Source organism: Alexandromys fortis, unplaced genomic scaffold, assembly GCF_014885135.2.
Source record: "Alexandromys fortis isolate MF-2015 unplaced genomic scaffold, M_Fortis_MF-2015_v1.1 scaffold_207, whole genome shotgun sequence".
NCBI classification, from domain to species: Eukaryota; Metazoa; Chordata; class Mammalia; order Rodentia; family Cricetidae; genus Alexandromys; species Alexandromys fortis.
The window spans coordinates 2,368,257-2,385,014 of NW_026068106.1; the positions used below are offsets into that span (position 1 = coordinate 2,368,257).

At 44.9% G+C, this 16,758-nt stretch overlaps 1 protein-coding gene and 1 long non-coding RNA gene across 2 annotated transcripts in view; one reads left to right on the forward strand and one right to left on the reverse strand.

Moving 5' to 3' along the window:
* Nucleotides 1-603: 603 nt before the first annotated feature.
* On the reverse strand, nt 604-6,263 carry LOC126489669 (uncharacterized). Its single transcript, XR_007588977.1, has 4 exons — nt 6,145-6,263; nt 5,862-6,062; nt 4,569-4,678; nt 604-795 (listed from the first exon to the last, which is right to left on the reverse strand). It is a non-coding gene; the product is annotated as an uncharacterized lncRNA (long non-coding RNA).
* Nucleotides 6,264-6,354: 91 nt separating this feature from the next.
* Nucleotides 6,355-16,758, forward strand: part of Paqr8 (progestin and adipoQ receptor family member 8) — a 47,713-nt gene continuing 37,309 nt past the window's right edge. Inside the window, exon 1 of the mRNA XM_050124105.1 lies at nt 6,355-6,474. The gene's annotated coding sequence lies outside the window, so the exon portion shown is untranslated. The remainder of the gene's footprint in view (nt 6,475-16,758) is intronic.

A 16,758-nucleotide genomic window follows, 5' to 3' on the forward strand; every position in this document is an offset into this window, starting at 1 on the left:
TCTTGCAACAATGATAATGGATCAACTCTTTACAACTATAGTCAAGCCCCCAACTAATAGTTTCTCTTTTAAGAGTTGCCTTTGCCAGAAGTTGGACAGACCTTTAGCTTTGTTGTGTCTTTTGTTGTTGAAATAGAATTTACATACACTAAAATTTACCATTTTAATGTATAGAGTTCAGTAGTTTGGGACATTATGTTATCATAACCATGGCCATTATCCACTCTAGAACATTTCCATCATCTCCCAAAGGAAATTGGCCATCTCCTGATCTCATTGCCTATGGCAGCTATGAACCATCTTTCTGTGTCTACAGATGATGTTTTAGTCACTGTTCTATTGCAGAGAAGAGACACCATCATCATTTCATGGTGCTGGAGCAGTATCTGAGAGATTGACATCCTGAGCCACAGGCAAAGTCAGAGAAAGAAACCATGGGCCTGGGTTGGGCTTTTGAAACCTCAAAGCCTGTTCCCACTGACACAACTCCTCCAACAAGGCCATACTTCCTAATCCTTTCCTAACAGTTCATCAAATAGGGACTAAGAGGTCAAATATATGAACCTGTAGTGGGGGGCATTTTCATTTTAACCACCTCAGATGGCCAACTCTAAATACTTTTTTAATGAATAGAATAATAACAGTCTAGAATTTTCCCCACAATGTATTCAAGGCTCTTCCAGTTGTGTGATGAACTGGTCCTTCAAACAGAAACTTAGTGTTCAATCTTTCTTGTTGACTGCCAGTCCTGAGTTCTTGGGTTAAAGTGATCTTCATGTTTCACTTCTTGGGTATCTGAGAATAAAAGACACATGTCACCACAATGGGCTAATGTTTAATCATAAGAAAATTTCCTTGTATTCTCATCTTTGGTCAATAAGAAGACTCTTCCAGACTTCAGCTATGTCCCTCAACGTCCAAATGATGGGTTCCTTCACCACTTCACGGAGTATGCAACATCCATATACTGAAAGGAGTCTCAGCTATAACTACAGATATCCCTGGTAAATATGGCCCCTGGGAAACTTTCTTCTCTTGCTCTGAGAGCCCTGGATGTGTGCATTGCACATATAGTTATATCTGGTTTTACTCTTGGGGGCAAAAAGTAGAAGTTATCTCAGGCTGTGTTTTTCTTCTACTGCTTGCAACATTAAGCTAACTATTATGTGGAACTTTCCCTACAACTAAACACGATCCAGAATAGTACATAATTCCTACAAATTGCTAACCAGTTATCAGGAATAGCAGTTTTTGTTTTTGAAATGTGTTTGAGCCCAATCCTCCTGCCTCTGGCCCGTGAGTGCTGAAATTAAGTGTGTCACCACTCCTGGGCCACCATAACGGTTTTTAGTTTTTTAGTTGCAGCTTTCTATAGACACATAAGGAAGAAGAAGCACCACCTCCGTCTCTGATGCATACTTTTCTTTGTCATTATATTACTGTGATCTAATTACATCATGCATCTTCTAAATTTAGGGTTTGTTTAGGAAGAAGCGTTAAAATTAGCACCCGCAGAAATGTTACAATTCGGGAATTCACATTATTTTGCTAGCGATACAAAGAAGTCCCTGGCTGGTCTTTTTGCCTCCTGGTATACTCATACCAGGAACTAGTTATGATCAGATCCAAGGCTTCCAAACTCCAGATGAGCCCAGGGGTCCTGAGGACCCAGGGGCAATGTCTACTTGTGTCTGTTGTCTACACGAATTGACTTGCTCTCAGAAATGTTCTGTTGCTAGTGGTTGTTTTGTTTTCTGGTGTTGGGCATGGCACCCAGGGCTGTGCTCATGCTATGCTAGCAGGCTACCACTGGCCTGCACCACCAGCTCTTGATGTTTCGAGACTGGAGCTCATTGTGACCTCACTGTGTTGCACAGGCTAGACTGACGCGTTCTGCCTCAGCATCCGAAGTGTGGGGGTTATGGTTGCACACCATGTGTCTGGCTCAAAATTGTCAATTATTTGTTATAAAGAACTAAAAAGAGGGCCAGGGGAGTTGGCTCAGCAATTAAGAGACTTTCTGTTCTTGCAGAATACCCAGGTTCTCCGAATCCACATCTGACTCACAACTGCCTGTAACTACAGATCCAAAAAGCACGTCACCTTGTTCTGACCTCCCCAGGCACCAGTATGAGCGTGGTGGACATTCATACATGGAAGCACATACACAAAATACAAATAGACAAACATTTTTTTGAGGACAAAAAGAGTGACCAACTCCAAATTAAAGTGAAGTGAGCTCTCATGAGCCCTGAACATTCCACTGTGAAATGAGACAAAATGGATACACAATACAAGAAAACCATTATCCTTATTTAATCTTAGCCTGATATATCCACAGTGAGTTGTTTGTTTGCTTGGTTTTTGGTTTTTCGAGACAGGGTTTCTCTTGGTTAGCCTTGGTTGTTCTGGAACTCACTCTGTAGACCAGGTTGTTCTGGAACTCACTCTGTAGACCAGGCTGGCTTTGTACTCACGGAGATCTGCCTGCCTCTACCTCCCGAGTGCTGAGATCAAAGGTGTGCCACCACTGCCCAACCCACAGTTTTTGTTTTCCTTTCAGTTTCATTCTGTCTATGCAACAGTTGAGATTGCTTTCTCTAGTTGTCTAGCTGCAAGGGATCCGAACAGAAAAACCAGGATGAAGATACCCTGATGACAGAGTGTCAAGAAGGCTAGATCTGATTTCAGTTTGTTTTTTTAACATTAACATTCAAGTTTCTGTGAGTTCTGCCCACAAGTTTCACTAAAATAATATATCTTTTCTTCCAGCAGGAAAAAAATGAAGGACTTTTCCATTCAACCCCTTGCTTTTTATATACTTTCAGCAAGCCCTCATTAAGTGTTAGGCACAATGCTAAGTACATGCTGTGTGCCTTTCATTTCATTCTAGAGATAATTGCAACAAGTGGGTAAGATAATTGTTTCCATGCTACACTTAAAGACTCTGATTCACAGAGGGCTTAGGTTACTGACCACAGACTCTGAGAAGCCCTAATGGGTCTCAGACTTGGGATAGGCTAAGGGACAAACACATCCTTTTAACCAGTACACAAAGCAACTCTCCTTTTCTTCACCAAGTGATGAAAACTGAATGACCCTCAGTCCTCCCCTGAGATAAGCCGACAATAGTAACTAGAGCTTTTTAAACAATTCTCCTTGCTGTGTACATTGTCACAAGTGGCTCTTGTGATAATTCTTTACACGAGTCTGGGCTAGTATAAACCAGCATATGTACCAGAACTCCAAACACAGTTTATCATGTGTCACAATAAGGCCAGCACTGCCGTACCTCCTGTAAACGTACAAAGGTTGATATATGATGTCTTCACATGCTCTTTGAGTGCACAGTAGAAGTTTTGTTGAAAACAGTGCAAGTTTGATTGGTTTGCAACATGAAACAGATCAAATTATTTTTTTCAGACTTTGGGAACAAATAGTTCCTAAACTTGCGAATGAACTCCTTTGTCATGCTGTACCTATCATGGCTTTAAAGGACAATATGGAAGAACGTGGTGTCTGGGAGGCTGTGGACTGGCTCAGCAGTGTGGTCTTATTATTGCGTTAACACTGCCAATTCAGATATCACACACTTCCAGAACTTAGAAAACTCTCAAGTGAAAATGTTATTGCCTGGTGGAAATGTTACATGCGGACAGGGGGTTGGGCTGTGAATTTCCACATACCAGAGAGCATCCTGAGCGTCCCTGCGGCAGAAGATCCAAAGATTTTTATTCAGATGCAAAAAATAGAAAGGTCATTGTAGGCCTGTTTTCCCCGGAGTTACAAAATAAATAAATAAAAAAATTTTTCCTGCCCAAACTAAAGTAGTGTATCACTTCATAGTAGAAAGTAGGCATTTGGTCCCCTCTATGTTCACATATGTTCACATTTTCTTTTGTTTTCTGTTGTCTGATTAGCTTCCTTAGGGTTCCTCACAGAGTATGGGCACTTTTCCAATGGTAATACCACTGAAGAAATGTCCTTCACTCCCCATCAGCCATTAACTGCTTATAAATCTCCACGGAGGATGAGGACCCTATGAACCATGCCCCCTCCATGACAGGATGCTGAAGTGTGAAATCTTGTGTAGATCTTGTCCCAGAAACCACGGTTGTGAGTTCAGGATTATAACAGTGACTTCGTGCCATGAGGTCACTGATACACACACATCACTCATCCTTCTTTCTTACATTCTTTCTGCTCCTTCCTCTATGATATTCAAAGCATCTTATAGGCTTGGGATTGTTGTCCCATCGTGGCTGAGCATTCGATACTTATTCCCAGTACTTTGGCCAAGTATGAGTCTCTGTGGCTACTCTTGACCACTCTGGTGGGTGACCAACACTAGTCTATGGTCACAGATAATACATAATTATTTAGAAGGATATACTATGTCTACTTAACCAAACAACAGCGGTAAGCTTTCCTTGGAAGGGGTATGACCTGCTTAGCTATAGGCTTTTGGTTAGACCTGACCTGAGTCTTGTCGAGTGCCACTCAAATAAGATTAGAGAGCGGTTCATTACCCCATAACAGACTTGCCACTGTGGTTCCAGAGGGCTCACCTTGCTGTGCTGGCTGGTTTGGTTACACATTAGCTTCACACTTGAGTTAAGACTGTTGGCTCTCCTCCACTAGAAACAGGCACACCACTTTTTGGCACTGTGAGGGATAGCTAGCAGACACCAGTTATTTTTAAGAGACATGAATGATGAGAAAGCATTGCTAGCTATCCAGTGGTGAACAGGTCTTCTTACCCAGGTATCAACGCCTGGCTGTTTTCACATACACATATACACACTTGTCCTTGATGAAAGGTTGGAAGAAAAGGAAAATTTTTTTCCATGAGGAAGGATTAAAACATGGCTCCTTAAACTTTTCTATGCAAGATTGCCCCAGGAATGTTTCCACAACCCCAGGCGTACAGGTACATAAAGTAATACTACAAAACAAACAATTGTTTCCCAACCATAGGCGAACAGGTATATAAAGTAATACTACAAAACAAACAATTGCCTATGGTGATAAGTCCTCAAGTAATCTGCCGAGTCTGAGACCAAGATGGCCCTGAGACCCTCCACTTTAGGAATGTCTGAGCAAAGTAATGAGTGCTGGCCATTTCCCTCATCATCCTCAGCGCAGATGTAACTCAACATGCAAAGGCATGGTTCAAAAGCTCCTGGGGACCCTGAGCAGCCTTCATTTCTGCCTCTTCCCAGAGATGTCCAGGCTGCTCTTGCATCCTGGCAAGCCAAAGCCTTCCATGTTAGCAAGCATTCATTACTTTAGCCAGAGAACTAAGCTGTACAGCAAAGCTAAGAGGAAGGGGACCTAGACAGGTCCCCGGACTCATCCAGGGTCTGAATCTGCTTCAACTGCTGCATAACAGCCCAGAATCCAAACATCTTCCTTTGCGGACTGGAAATAATCCCACTCAGTAAACAGTTCACTTTGCTTCTGAATGTTTTGCCAAAGATTCACCGAATCACAGATTTTTAAACGTTGGGAATGCATTGTTAGATGCTTCACTGGAACAGGGTGGGTTTGGACTGAAAGAGCTCAGGCTGGGCAGCCCACAAACAGCAGTCTAGCTGTCTCGGAATAGTAGCAAAGATGGACCTCTTACAGGCAAGCCTATATAGACCACCTTCTCGGGAGCTGACCTTCCCACCCTCTTTCTTCCTGATAATGCAGGCAGCTTTTCAGCAGCAAAGTCAATTCGATTTGTTAACTGATGGCCCTGCTTCTTAAATGGATTAAAAAACTAATAATCATGATAAACACAGAGTGCATTGTGGGTGAAGAACTACTCCAGCCACTGGCGGGAGGGCGGGGTGGGGTCGGGGGACAGGACTTACTGGATGGAGGTTACATGGGTCTGCTTGGGACAGCCGAGTTACGTGTGTGATGCAATCCCAGCAGAAGTATGAGTCTTGCACAGGGGCTGTGAAGTGTGTTTGCAGGGCCTTCTTGGGATGCAGCGCCTTTTTTTCTCGGGCTACCATGAATGTTCACCGCAGGGCAGTGAGAAAAAAGAAGGCCAGTGTTGGGATCAGCTTCTGCAATGGCAGATGAAGTTTGTTATTCCCCCTCCCGAGGGATTTAGTAAATGGTTTTTGGGAAAGAACACAGAGTGCATACCGCATCGTTCGCTGCCTCAAGCCCCTGGGGGAGTTGCAGTTAAAGTCGGGGTGCTAGGGTCTGAAGGTGGGTGGAAGGAAGCGGCGTCAGTCAACTTCCTCGGCTGCGGTGGCTGTGGCAGCTGGGTGTGCACCGGGCTATGCCGCCCTCCCCTGGGCCGGGAAGGGGCGGAGCTGGGCGTCACCGGCCCGGCTTGTCCCCTCCTCCCCGCCGCTCTCGGGTGCAGAACCCTCCGCGGTCGCGGCCGCTCGGAGGGAGCTCTCCCGGAGCCGGAGGCGTGAGTGTGGCTGCCGGGGCTGGGCTGCCGGAGATCGGTCGCGCCTGGTGTTGGTGAGTTCCGTCGCGGGGTGGTGGGGTGGTGGGGTGGTGGGGTGGGGGACAGGGAGCGGGCGGGTGCAGGTCTCCACTGCGATGCTGGAGAATCTCTGCCAGGGCTTGAGAGGCAGGGATGTCAGAATCGAGACCTTGGGGAGCGCCTGACCCGACTCTGCAGCGAGGATGTAGAACCGCATTGACAGGTGTCGCGACCCCAGGGGCTGGGATTGGGACCCGATGTTGGAGTTTCAGTACTGTTTTTTGTTGTTGTTTTGTTTTTTGTTTTTTTTTTTTTAGAATGCAGGATAGACAGTCCAGACCGTAGAGTTGGGGGGGTGCAGAGCCCTGAAGGGCTGGATCTAAGGACTCTGAACTGCGGTTTTGAGAAGCTTGGGGATGGGAGCCTGGGAAACTAGGGTTTGGGGTAGATGTCACGATGGTTAATTGAGGGTGTATGAACGCAGAGAGTAGGAGGGCAGGATCCAGAGGAGGGGGAGTCATGTGCGCATCCTTGGGGCGCCCTCCACAGGGCAGAAAACGGAACCCCGGAGGGGAATGCCTAGTGGAGGAAGAGGAGGACGAAAGGGGGTGCCCGAGGAGGGGAACCCCGGAAAGAGTAAGGTGAGCCAGGCATGAGCTCCTCCTTGAGGAGGATGGAGCAGGGTACTCATAGGAGAAGCTACAAGGAGCTTAATTGTGCTGAAAACCGTGGTTTGCTGATTTAGGGGCTATGGTGCACTGAGGGACTGGTAGGACCAAGTTGCAGAGGTAGTTGGCCGAACAGTGCTGGGAATATCTAAGTCATGGGAATGCTGTCTTTTCAGTGGAGGTGGTTGTGGACAACACCCCAGGAGGGTATCCGCTTGAGAGCAGATTGAGGAGCCCTAGACAGGATAAGTGGGATCCAGCACTCAGCAAACCATGGAGTATTGGGAACCTAGTAGAAGGATGACCAGTTAGTCGCCAGGAACTGGAGGCAACCAAGTGTGTCAACTTCCTGAGCAGTAGTAAGTCCCCAGAGGGACCCTTGATCCCGGTGAGCACTTTGTCTGGCTTAAGTGGTACCACATATTCCCGACCTGGGTTAGAAATGGCTTTGCATGGGCATGTGATGAGAAGAGACTGGGCAAAAGGAATAATCACAGAGTGAGATTTCCGATACATAAGGGTTATCAACCGTGTGTGCTTTGGGCAGAACACATATAATGTAGTGTGTGTAGAGTCGTAATCCACAGGTACCATTTGCTCTTGTGCAGTCAGGGGCAGCTTCTGAGAAAACATGGAGGGCGAGAGCATCAACAAGCACGTTGCATTTCACAGGCAAACTTTAGTGTTCTAGAGTCCTGTACTAGCGAGGATTGCTTTTCCTGTGGTTAAGAGGAAACTGCCCTTGTAGAAGGTACTAGCCACAATTGCTCTGTTGAAGTTATTCGTGGCCTGCTCCCATGTCTGTTCCATCCCTGGCATCTCGGAGGATAGGTGTCTAAGACATATCTAAAAATGTAACCTAGGCTTTGTCTCTTTTCTATTGTTGAACTTGGGTGTATAAGTCTTTTCATTTAAAGTAATGCTGAGCATCTGGTCGACACACCCTGCACTGCTAGTTATGTGTGGTGTGTAGTTTATCTGTGTCTAACAACTGATTCATGGCGCCTCTGATTTCTTTGCCATTGGAAGGTACTTGTGTTTGGGAAAGAACTCTTTCCTTCCAGGCTGTGAATATAGGGACATCCTCCAGCACACACTGAGATGCCTGCTCCCTGAGAAAACCAAGAGCTATTTTTTGAAAAAACATTTTTGGGGATGGACAAGGACTCATGTAGCCCAGATTGGCCTCAAACATAGCTAATCCTTTTATCTCTATTTACCAAGTATTGGAATTACAAGCGTGTGCATTACCAGAAGTATTCTAGCTTTTTATTTTTAATTTTTTTTTTTTTTGGTGCTGGAGATCAAACTTATCCTAACACATGCCAAGCAAGCACTCTACCCCTAAACTCTAGCCCCAATCTCTAAGAGGTATTTGAGGAACTGACATTTAGTGTGTCTGATTTTATTCATTCTGAAACAGGGTCTTCTGTGTATCCCTGGCTAGCCTGCAATTCACTAAGTAGACCAGACTGGCCTTGAATTTACAGAACTCCCTCTATCTCTGCCTCCCTAGTACTGGGAATAAAGGTGTGTGACACCCAGCTAGCCAAGTCCGGGTTTTGTTTTGTTGGGTGGTGATGGTGTGCTTTTTAATTTTAATTTTATTTTTTGTTTGTTTCAAGTTTCCCTTTTCATTCAAGAAATGGAAATCTTCAATTACTCTGCAAACTAACAGGAGAGGCATGCTTTCATTTCAAAAACATCATATTAGGACTTGCTTTGTGCCTACAGAGAGCTTGCTACATGGCCTGACCCTTGCATCAAAAATCCGAAATATCATTGTTACAGCAGTCTATCTATTCATTTCAACATAAAGACAACCGAGAGGTCCAATTCTTTATTTAAGCATTAAAACAAATACGTCTTTATTCTACATCCAAGTGAATATTTCTCCCCTTCAAAAGCATTCCTTTGGCAAGTGGGGTACTAAATCTAGTGATGCTGTCATTGCTGAGAATAGTCCCAGAGCGCCTGCTTTGGAGCTGTCTTCAGATGCTGCAGCGCATCTTGCTGATTGCCCCAGTGACTGCAAACCTGCAGTTGGCAGAGACAAAGGCAGAACGAGGCCAACGTGGGCTTCTGGAGAACCAGGGTTATACATACGGCAGTGTTTCTCTCTGAGCTTAGTCAGAAGTTGTGTCATATTTATGACAGCAACAAGGCAACTTAGAGGCAAGAAGGAACACCCTGGGAAAGGCGTAGAGGTCGCTGTCCACTTGGCCTGGGTGATCTGGGTTTACGGAAGGGGCTGAGCAGCAGGGCTGGGAGTCCATGGCAGAGCAAGCTCTCACTTCGTAGTAGTCGGGAATTAGAGGCAGAGGGGAAGACCAGGGCCTTTTGTGGTTATCCCCCCACTAACCTTTCCCCCACCACTTCCAATACCGTAGTCCAAACCTTCTAGACAGTAGCTACTGGGAGACATTTTAGGTCCAAAACAGCCAGAAGCAGGTGGGTTTCTATTAGTTTGAGCCCAGCCTGATCTATATAGCAAGTTCAACCCAAACTACACAGTGAGACCATCTAAAAAAAAATAAGATGCAAATCAATAAACATACCACCTTCATTTGGGTGTTTATGCTCTAGCATATGTAGAAAAAATAACTTAGAAATACCCTTTAACTGGTATTCCTACTAATGTATTAAATCATGTGAAAATAAATCTCTTTTCTCCTTGATGTTCTTGGTTGGGCGGGGCAACTGGAAGAAGCCAACAGAACCAGAATGTAACCCCTCTTTCACTCCACCGTGGCTTGACTCTGGTCTAGGTGTGTTCTCGGCCATGTTGTTTCACCTCTTTGAAGCTCCCTTTCTACCATGTGGATTGTAATTTTAATTTCAAGAGACATCTGTTTAAAATAGGAATAATAACAGGTGTGGACCCCGTGGCTTTGGGAGGAAGATTAAATGTGATTTGTGCATAACAGAATAAGTACTGAGTGGAGTCTGGCTATTTTAATAGTCAAATTATTTATTAGTAGGCTTATATTAAAGTTCTTTTGTTTTTATGTAAAAATTTATAATTTTATAGGAAATGACAGTCTTTTTAGCTAAGCTTTGTATCTTAATATATGGATGAGAAATTTTTCTTTTTATCTTCCTAACATCTTCAGTTTTTGTTTTTAATTTTCAAATCATGGCTTTAAAAGCAACTACAATTATTTTACTTTTAATTTAGATGTTTTGAACGTGAGCATTGCTGCTATGGTTTTATATTACAGCTCGGCATGGTAGTGAACATTTAAAGAAAAAAGTAATTTAAAAGTCTCCCCTGTAGCCCTTTCTTTCTACCCCATCCTATAACAATGCCCTTCCTTCTTACTTCCCTTTCCCCCTCCTTTCCTCTCTCCCCCTCCCTTCCTTCCAATGAAATACATATAGCTCACTTAACAAATTTTGAAGTTACTAGCCTAGCACTCACTGCATAACCGGACATGACTGAACTTCTGATCCTCCCTTTGCCACCGTGAGTTCTGGGATCCCAGGTACCTGCTACCACTGTGCCTGGTTTATATGGTGCTGGAGATTGTTCCTAGGTCCTTATGAATGCTGTGCAAGTGTTCTCCCAACTGAGTTATGTCCCCAGCTCTGGGGATGATGACAATGAACATTCCTTTTTATTAAAATGGGAGTTCATTCTGTCTTTTTTTTAAGGACAAAGAAGAACAATTTGTCATTCAGTTCTCAGCTGTTTCATAAATATCGGCATTAAGTTTTTCTGTGAATTTTACTATTCAGATTTAAGCCAGGAAGATGGTATAGCAATTTTAATCAAATGATCAGGAGTTATTATAAGACATCATATTTCATGACAGCTCCTGAGTTGGAGACCAGCAAATGCCAGAACTGTATAGAGACATAAACTGTGGACTTTGCCTCCCCAGAGCTCACGTAGGTGTGATATACTGTCTTGGGAGTTTGTACTAGCAAAAGACTTCTCTTAATTCCTTGCAGTGTGAAAGTCATTAATAGGATTTTCACAGAGCGTTCTTGTGTCAGCTACTTCTTTTGTTGGTGAGACAAAATAACTAATAAAAACAAGTTAGGGAAGGGTTTATTCGGCTCACAATTTGAGAGAACGGCTCGCCATGGTAGCTGGTATGGTGGCAGAGCAAAGAGCTCTGCAATCAGGAAGCAGTGGGAGATAAATGCTGATGTTCAGTTCGTTTTTCTCTCGTTTTCCATTTTATTCAGTCTGGGACCCCAGGGCATGGATGGCATGACCCATGGTCAGGGTGGGTCTTCTCTCCTCAACAAAACCCCTGTGGGCAAGGACAGGCCCAGCTGTGTCTCCCAGGTGATTTCAAAACCAATCAAGTTAAGAAGGAAAAAAGGCCATCAGTTCTCCTGCCTTCATTTCTTGGACGTGGTTTAGTTCCTTGAGGTTTAGCTCTCAAAATGGGCTTAGCTGCCATGAGGGGAAACGGCACCAAGGCACCTAGGGGCCAGGCTTAGTGGTCACACCAATAATTCTAGCCCGCAGGAGACAGAGACAGGAGAATTGTGAAGTCTAGATCACCCTGTGCTACATGGACAGTGAGTCACATAATGATCCATAACTGTAGAGCGGGCTCGCATTATTGTAATATCATGCGCCCCTGGAGACTTGTGGAGTGCTGTGGGTTTTGTTGTTTGTTCCGGCAGTTCCTCTTCTGAGCAATGCCTGTGTATTTACTTATACCAGGAAAACAATACATAGCACATGCCTCACCCTAGAGTGGTGGCCATTAATGGGGAGGAAGGTTGGTTTTGCTTGCCTTTGGAGACTTGGCCATGTCTGGAACTATTTTTGATTGTTATAACCATGGGGAGGGTTGCTGCTGGCCTCTGATGAAGGGAGGCCAGAGATGCTACTGGACATCCTATAAAGCACAGGACAGTCCCTCCAGACACAAAACTGTCCAAATGTCAATCTAAAATGTCACTAACGCCAAGAAGCCCAGGATGGAGCCCCAGATCTGGTGTCAGAATCAGCCTGTACTGGCATCCTGGCAATTCTGCACCGACCTGTTGAGTTACTTGATTTGAATATCTACAAAGATATTCCAATAATGTTGATACATTGATATATTGTCAAGAGATAATATAGAAATAAGTGAGATCGTCTACATGAAACACATAGGACACAACAGGAGCCAATAAACCATCACTTTTAATGTGACTCCGTAAAAAAAAAAATCCTTGGATTATTCTTCCAAAAGAGATGGAGTTGGGTCTTTAATCTGTGTACAGAAAGAATTCATATTTCTTGATCCATCCCTGTGCCCGAAAGTAGGGCAAGCAGTCTAGTCCAGGCTTGCCAGGCCAGTGAGTGCAGTCTGCAGGTCAGGAAGGACAGTCCCCAGACTTCTCTTGTGTAAAGACATGAGGATGAAGGCTTTCCTTTTCTAGATAGCTTTACCTGGCAGGAGAGGAGAGCCAGGGCGAGAGACCCTTCGCTGTGCAACAAAGGTTCTTCTTCGCCCCTCCTTCAGGGTTCAAGCTTCTGCTACATGAGCAGGCAAGGAGGTCTAGCACTGCACCTTTGCCTTTCCCTGGTCCCTTCCACCTTGCAAGGAATCCTTGTAGAAGTCCCTTTGCTCTTAACAAATCACTGTTAGTCACTTGCTTTTGGTCTCGCGTGGCCTGACGTGAAGCGTAGGACGGGAAAGCCCCCGCTCTACTTTGATCTCTGTTCGTCGCTGTTTTCTTCTTTTCCATTCGGTGTCACTGCAGTGAGTAACTAGCTAGCAGACCTTCCCCTGTGTGGGAGTAGGGCACATTCCAGGGAAGGCACAGTGCTTCTAGACAAGGATGTAAATAAGTGGCTTTTTAGCAGAAGGTTAGAAACCACGGAGCCGGTGGCTCTGTTCCTGCTGCACAGTAGACTTGCCTGGGGTGCCCCAACCCCATTGCAAACCACTCTTTGATTCTGAAAGTCAAGGGTCACTGCCTTGTTAGATTAATGACCTGCATAATAAAAAAAAAGGGAGGGGGACTGGCAGGAGACTGAGTTGTGGTGATTCATGCCTATCACCTCAACACTTGGGAGGCTGAAGCCAGAAAAATCACTGAGTCCCAGGCCTCGCCTAAAATACCCAATGAGATCTGGCCTTAAAGAAATAACAAACACAGGAAAGTAAGGAGAAGGAGAAGAAGAAGAAAATAGAAAATGCAAGGCTACGGAGATAGATCTGCTGCTAAGGGAGCTGCATGAAGGTGGCCTTGAGTAGATCCCAGAACCCATGGGAAAAGATGAGGGTGGTGGCATCTGCTGACCCAGTAGTGGGAGTGGCGGTGCTGGGGGGGGGGGGAATCAGTGCCATGTGGATCCCTGGAGCTCATTGGCTAGCCAGCTTAGCCAATCAGTGAGCTCTAAATTCTGATGGAGAGATCCTGTCTCAAGAAATAAGGAAAGAACTCCGGCCTCTGCATGCACATTGGCAAACACAGGCACACATTCCCACGTGACCACACACACACACACACACACACACACACACACACACACAGGATGGTACAAATAAAAACTTTTGTTTCACTGCGCTTTTGTTTTGATGACAGGTGGAGACAAGCGTGCAGTCAGAAAACATCACTTCAGAGCCTTGCAGAAATTCGCTAAATATCTTCACCTTGTTTAACACTTGTCTGTGTGCCTCAGCCAAACACCTTTCAGGGCACTTTCATAAACCTTGTTACATAAAGCTCTGCTTCACCCTGTGTGGCATGGACAACAATATCAGCACCATGGTTTTTAAAATTCTTATTATACTTACATATTTATTTAGGGGAGGATTGCACGCCTGCCGTGTCACAGGTATAAAAGTCAGACAACGATTTGTGGGAGCTGGGTCTCCTTCCACCATGTCTGTCTAGGCGACTGAACTCTGGTCATCTGTTAGGATAGTGGAAATATTTCACCATCTAATTCTCCATTAAACTCTCCAATTTTTGTTATTAAAAAGAAATCGGGAAAGCGGAGATTAATTCAGGATTTAAGAGAGGTTAATGCAACCTTGCAGCCAATGGGAGCATTACAACCAGGGCTGCCATCTCCAGCAGCCATGCCGAAGGGCACACATAAAATTATCTTCGACTTGAAAGATTGTTTTTATACAATTCCTTTAGCGCCTGGCTGGCACACCATATAGAAATATGGGCCTACAGTCGTCCCGTGTGGTGAAGAGGATTTAGTGGAAAATACTTTTACCTTCTGAACCATCTTTCAGACTCCTAATTTTTTTTTCCAAATTAGGCTTGGGAATCAGAATAAAGTTGTCAAAATAACAAAGAGAAAATGGCAAAGAAAAAGAAGGAACAGAACCTGGTACAGGACTTCCTGTCATATCTTTGTACCTCCCCTCCTCGTTCCCCCCACCCCCAAGCAGGGTTTCTCTGTGTAGCTCTGGCTGTCCCGGAAGTCACTCTGTAGACCAGGCTGACCTCGAACTCTACATCCTCCTGCTTCTTCCTGGAAGCTGGGATTAAAGACATGCCCAACCACGCCCAGTCTTTGTACTTCTTTGAATTAAACAGATCCTACGCTAAGGAAGGAGCCTGGTGGTGGTGGTGGGGGGGGGTGTCAGTTGGTTTCATGAAATTGCCCAAGGCTCAGCAATTACCAGTGGCAGGCAGTGCATTTACATTGCTTCATTTAGGAATTATTTTTTGGTTCCATTTTCCAGACGAGGAGACTGAAGTCAGAGAGGCTGTCTCTTGTCCAAAAATCATGGGTGCTGCTCAAAGAAGTCTGACTGGTGTTCTCTGTTGTCTCAATTCTGTTTTGTTAGTGTTTCTCTAAGCAGGAGAAAAATGCTGCGCTCCACTGATTTGAAGAAGAGCGCTCTACTACTCAAACTATTATTATTATCGAGTTTTCGAGACAAGGTTTCTCTGTGTAGCCCTGGCTGGCCTAGAACTCACTCCATAGACCAGACTGGCCTGGTGTGTAAGCGCAGGTGTGGGGAAGTCAGTTCTCACCTTCACCTTGTTGGGGTAGCGCCTCTCTGGTTACTGTGGCTCTGTCCTGAACTGTTTCTACTCACTCAAGTGACAGACGCATGCCACCACATCTGGCTTGTTCTGTGGATTCCAGGGATGAAACTCGGGTCATCAGACTGGCATGTTTGCCAACTGAGCCGCTTGCTGGTTCTGCAGGGAGATCTTTGATGGACCTCCTGTGGTCCCATAGAAAACCGTATTCACTTATTCATTCATCAAACGGCCTGCCAAGTACCAGTGCCCACAATAGACATTGTGGAAGGAATGATGAGGAGAGATGCCATCTCTCCACCTTTGGAGGCTACATAATCGATAATTATGATAAATTTTAATATACAACAGGTGTAATCATAATCCAGATTTTAAGAAGAGCTAACCTACATGGCTAAGGCAGACCTCCCCATCTGGGCTGACCCAGTTCCTGACTTTAATCAACCCTGCCTCCCAGGCCTTTATGAAGGTGATAATGTGAGGTCTACTGATTTAAGAGGCTTCTTTGTGGATCTTGAGGCAAAATGAAGAGGAGAGGTGATGACATTTTTGCTTCTCAGCTAATGTCATCAAAGATTAAAAGGGGAAAGAGAAAGAAAACGGGTTCAGTATCTGCAAACAAGAGAGTGTTTGCAGTTTGTCATCGGTGTCTGGAAAGTGTGTGTTTGCCCCATCCGCGGCATCAGCTCTTTTTAGCACAAGACACTATCAACTAGGGCTGTAGTCTGCAAACTGGAGGGAGGCTGTGCTTGCTCAAACCAATTGCAGATGGAAGAGAAATGTACATACTCAGCCTACAGACAATGATTTTATGGGAAATTAAACCATTTTTTTTGGTGGGGAGGGGAAGCTTTCGTCTTGAACAAGAGTATATTGTGGAAATATAATAAGCAGAGGATAACAAAGTCAGCAATGGAAGGCAAGGATACCCAAAATCACTGAATTTATGTTCTGCAAAATGAATTTGGTGCAACAATCCCGCCTTAGCTTTCCCACTCCTACACTTAAGCAAGACTATGGCGTCAACAGAATTCTCTTGATTTGTAGTGAAGGGGAATTCGTCTTCCGCACGGGCTAATACTGAAATGGCTACAGTGAATGAAATGCCATGCAGGCAGGTGATACTTCAGGGCCGTTTGATTCATCAGGGCTGCACAAGAGGCTCGGGTCCATTTAGGCAATGCTACTGCTATTTCTCAGGTTGCAACAACCCCTCCACATCCCCAATTCGCAGGTCTCCTGACCTCCTGGCCTACCTCCCCATTTCTTTATAACTTCCCTTCTCCTGCCCCCCAGCTTTCAATCTCCCATGTAGCTAGAATCACAGGCCCATGCCGCCAGGCCCAGCCTCACTTATGATTTTCTGTTTCATCTGGGATGTTAATAGTTTCGGATCTTTGGAGCCGGAAAGTCACTCTGACATAGAGGTAACGGACGAAAAGGGAAAATTATGAAGCCCAAAGATGGGCTTCAGGCAAGAAATTTTCATTCATCTAAAGGGAATTGACCACTTAATAAATCCCCAACAGTAAACTAGACAGTAAGGGCTAAAATTATGCTTAAGAAACATAATCTTTCTCTCTCTCTCTCTCTCTCTCTCTCTGGGTCTCAGTCTCTCTATATCTATCTTCCCCCCTCCATCACCCTCTCTCCCTCTCTTTTTCTCTCTCTTACACACAC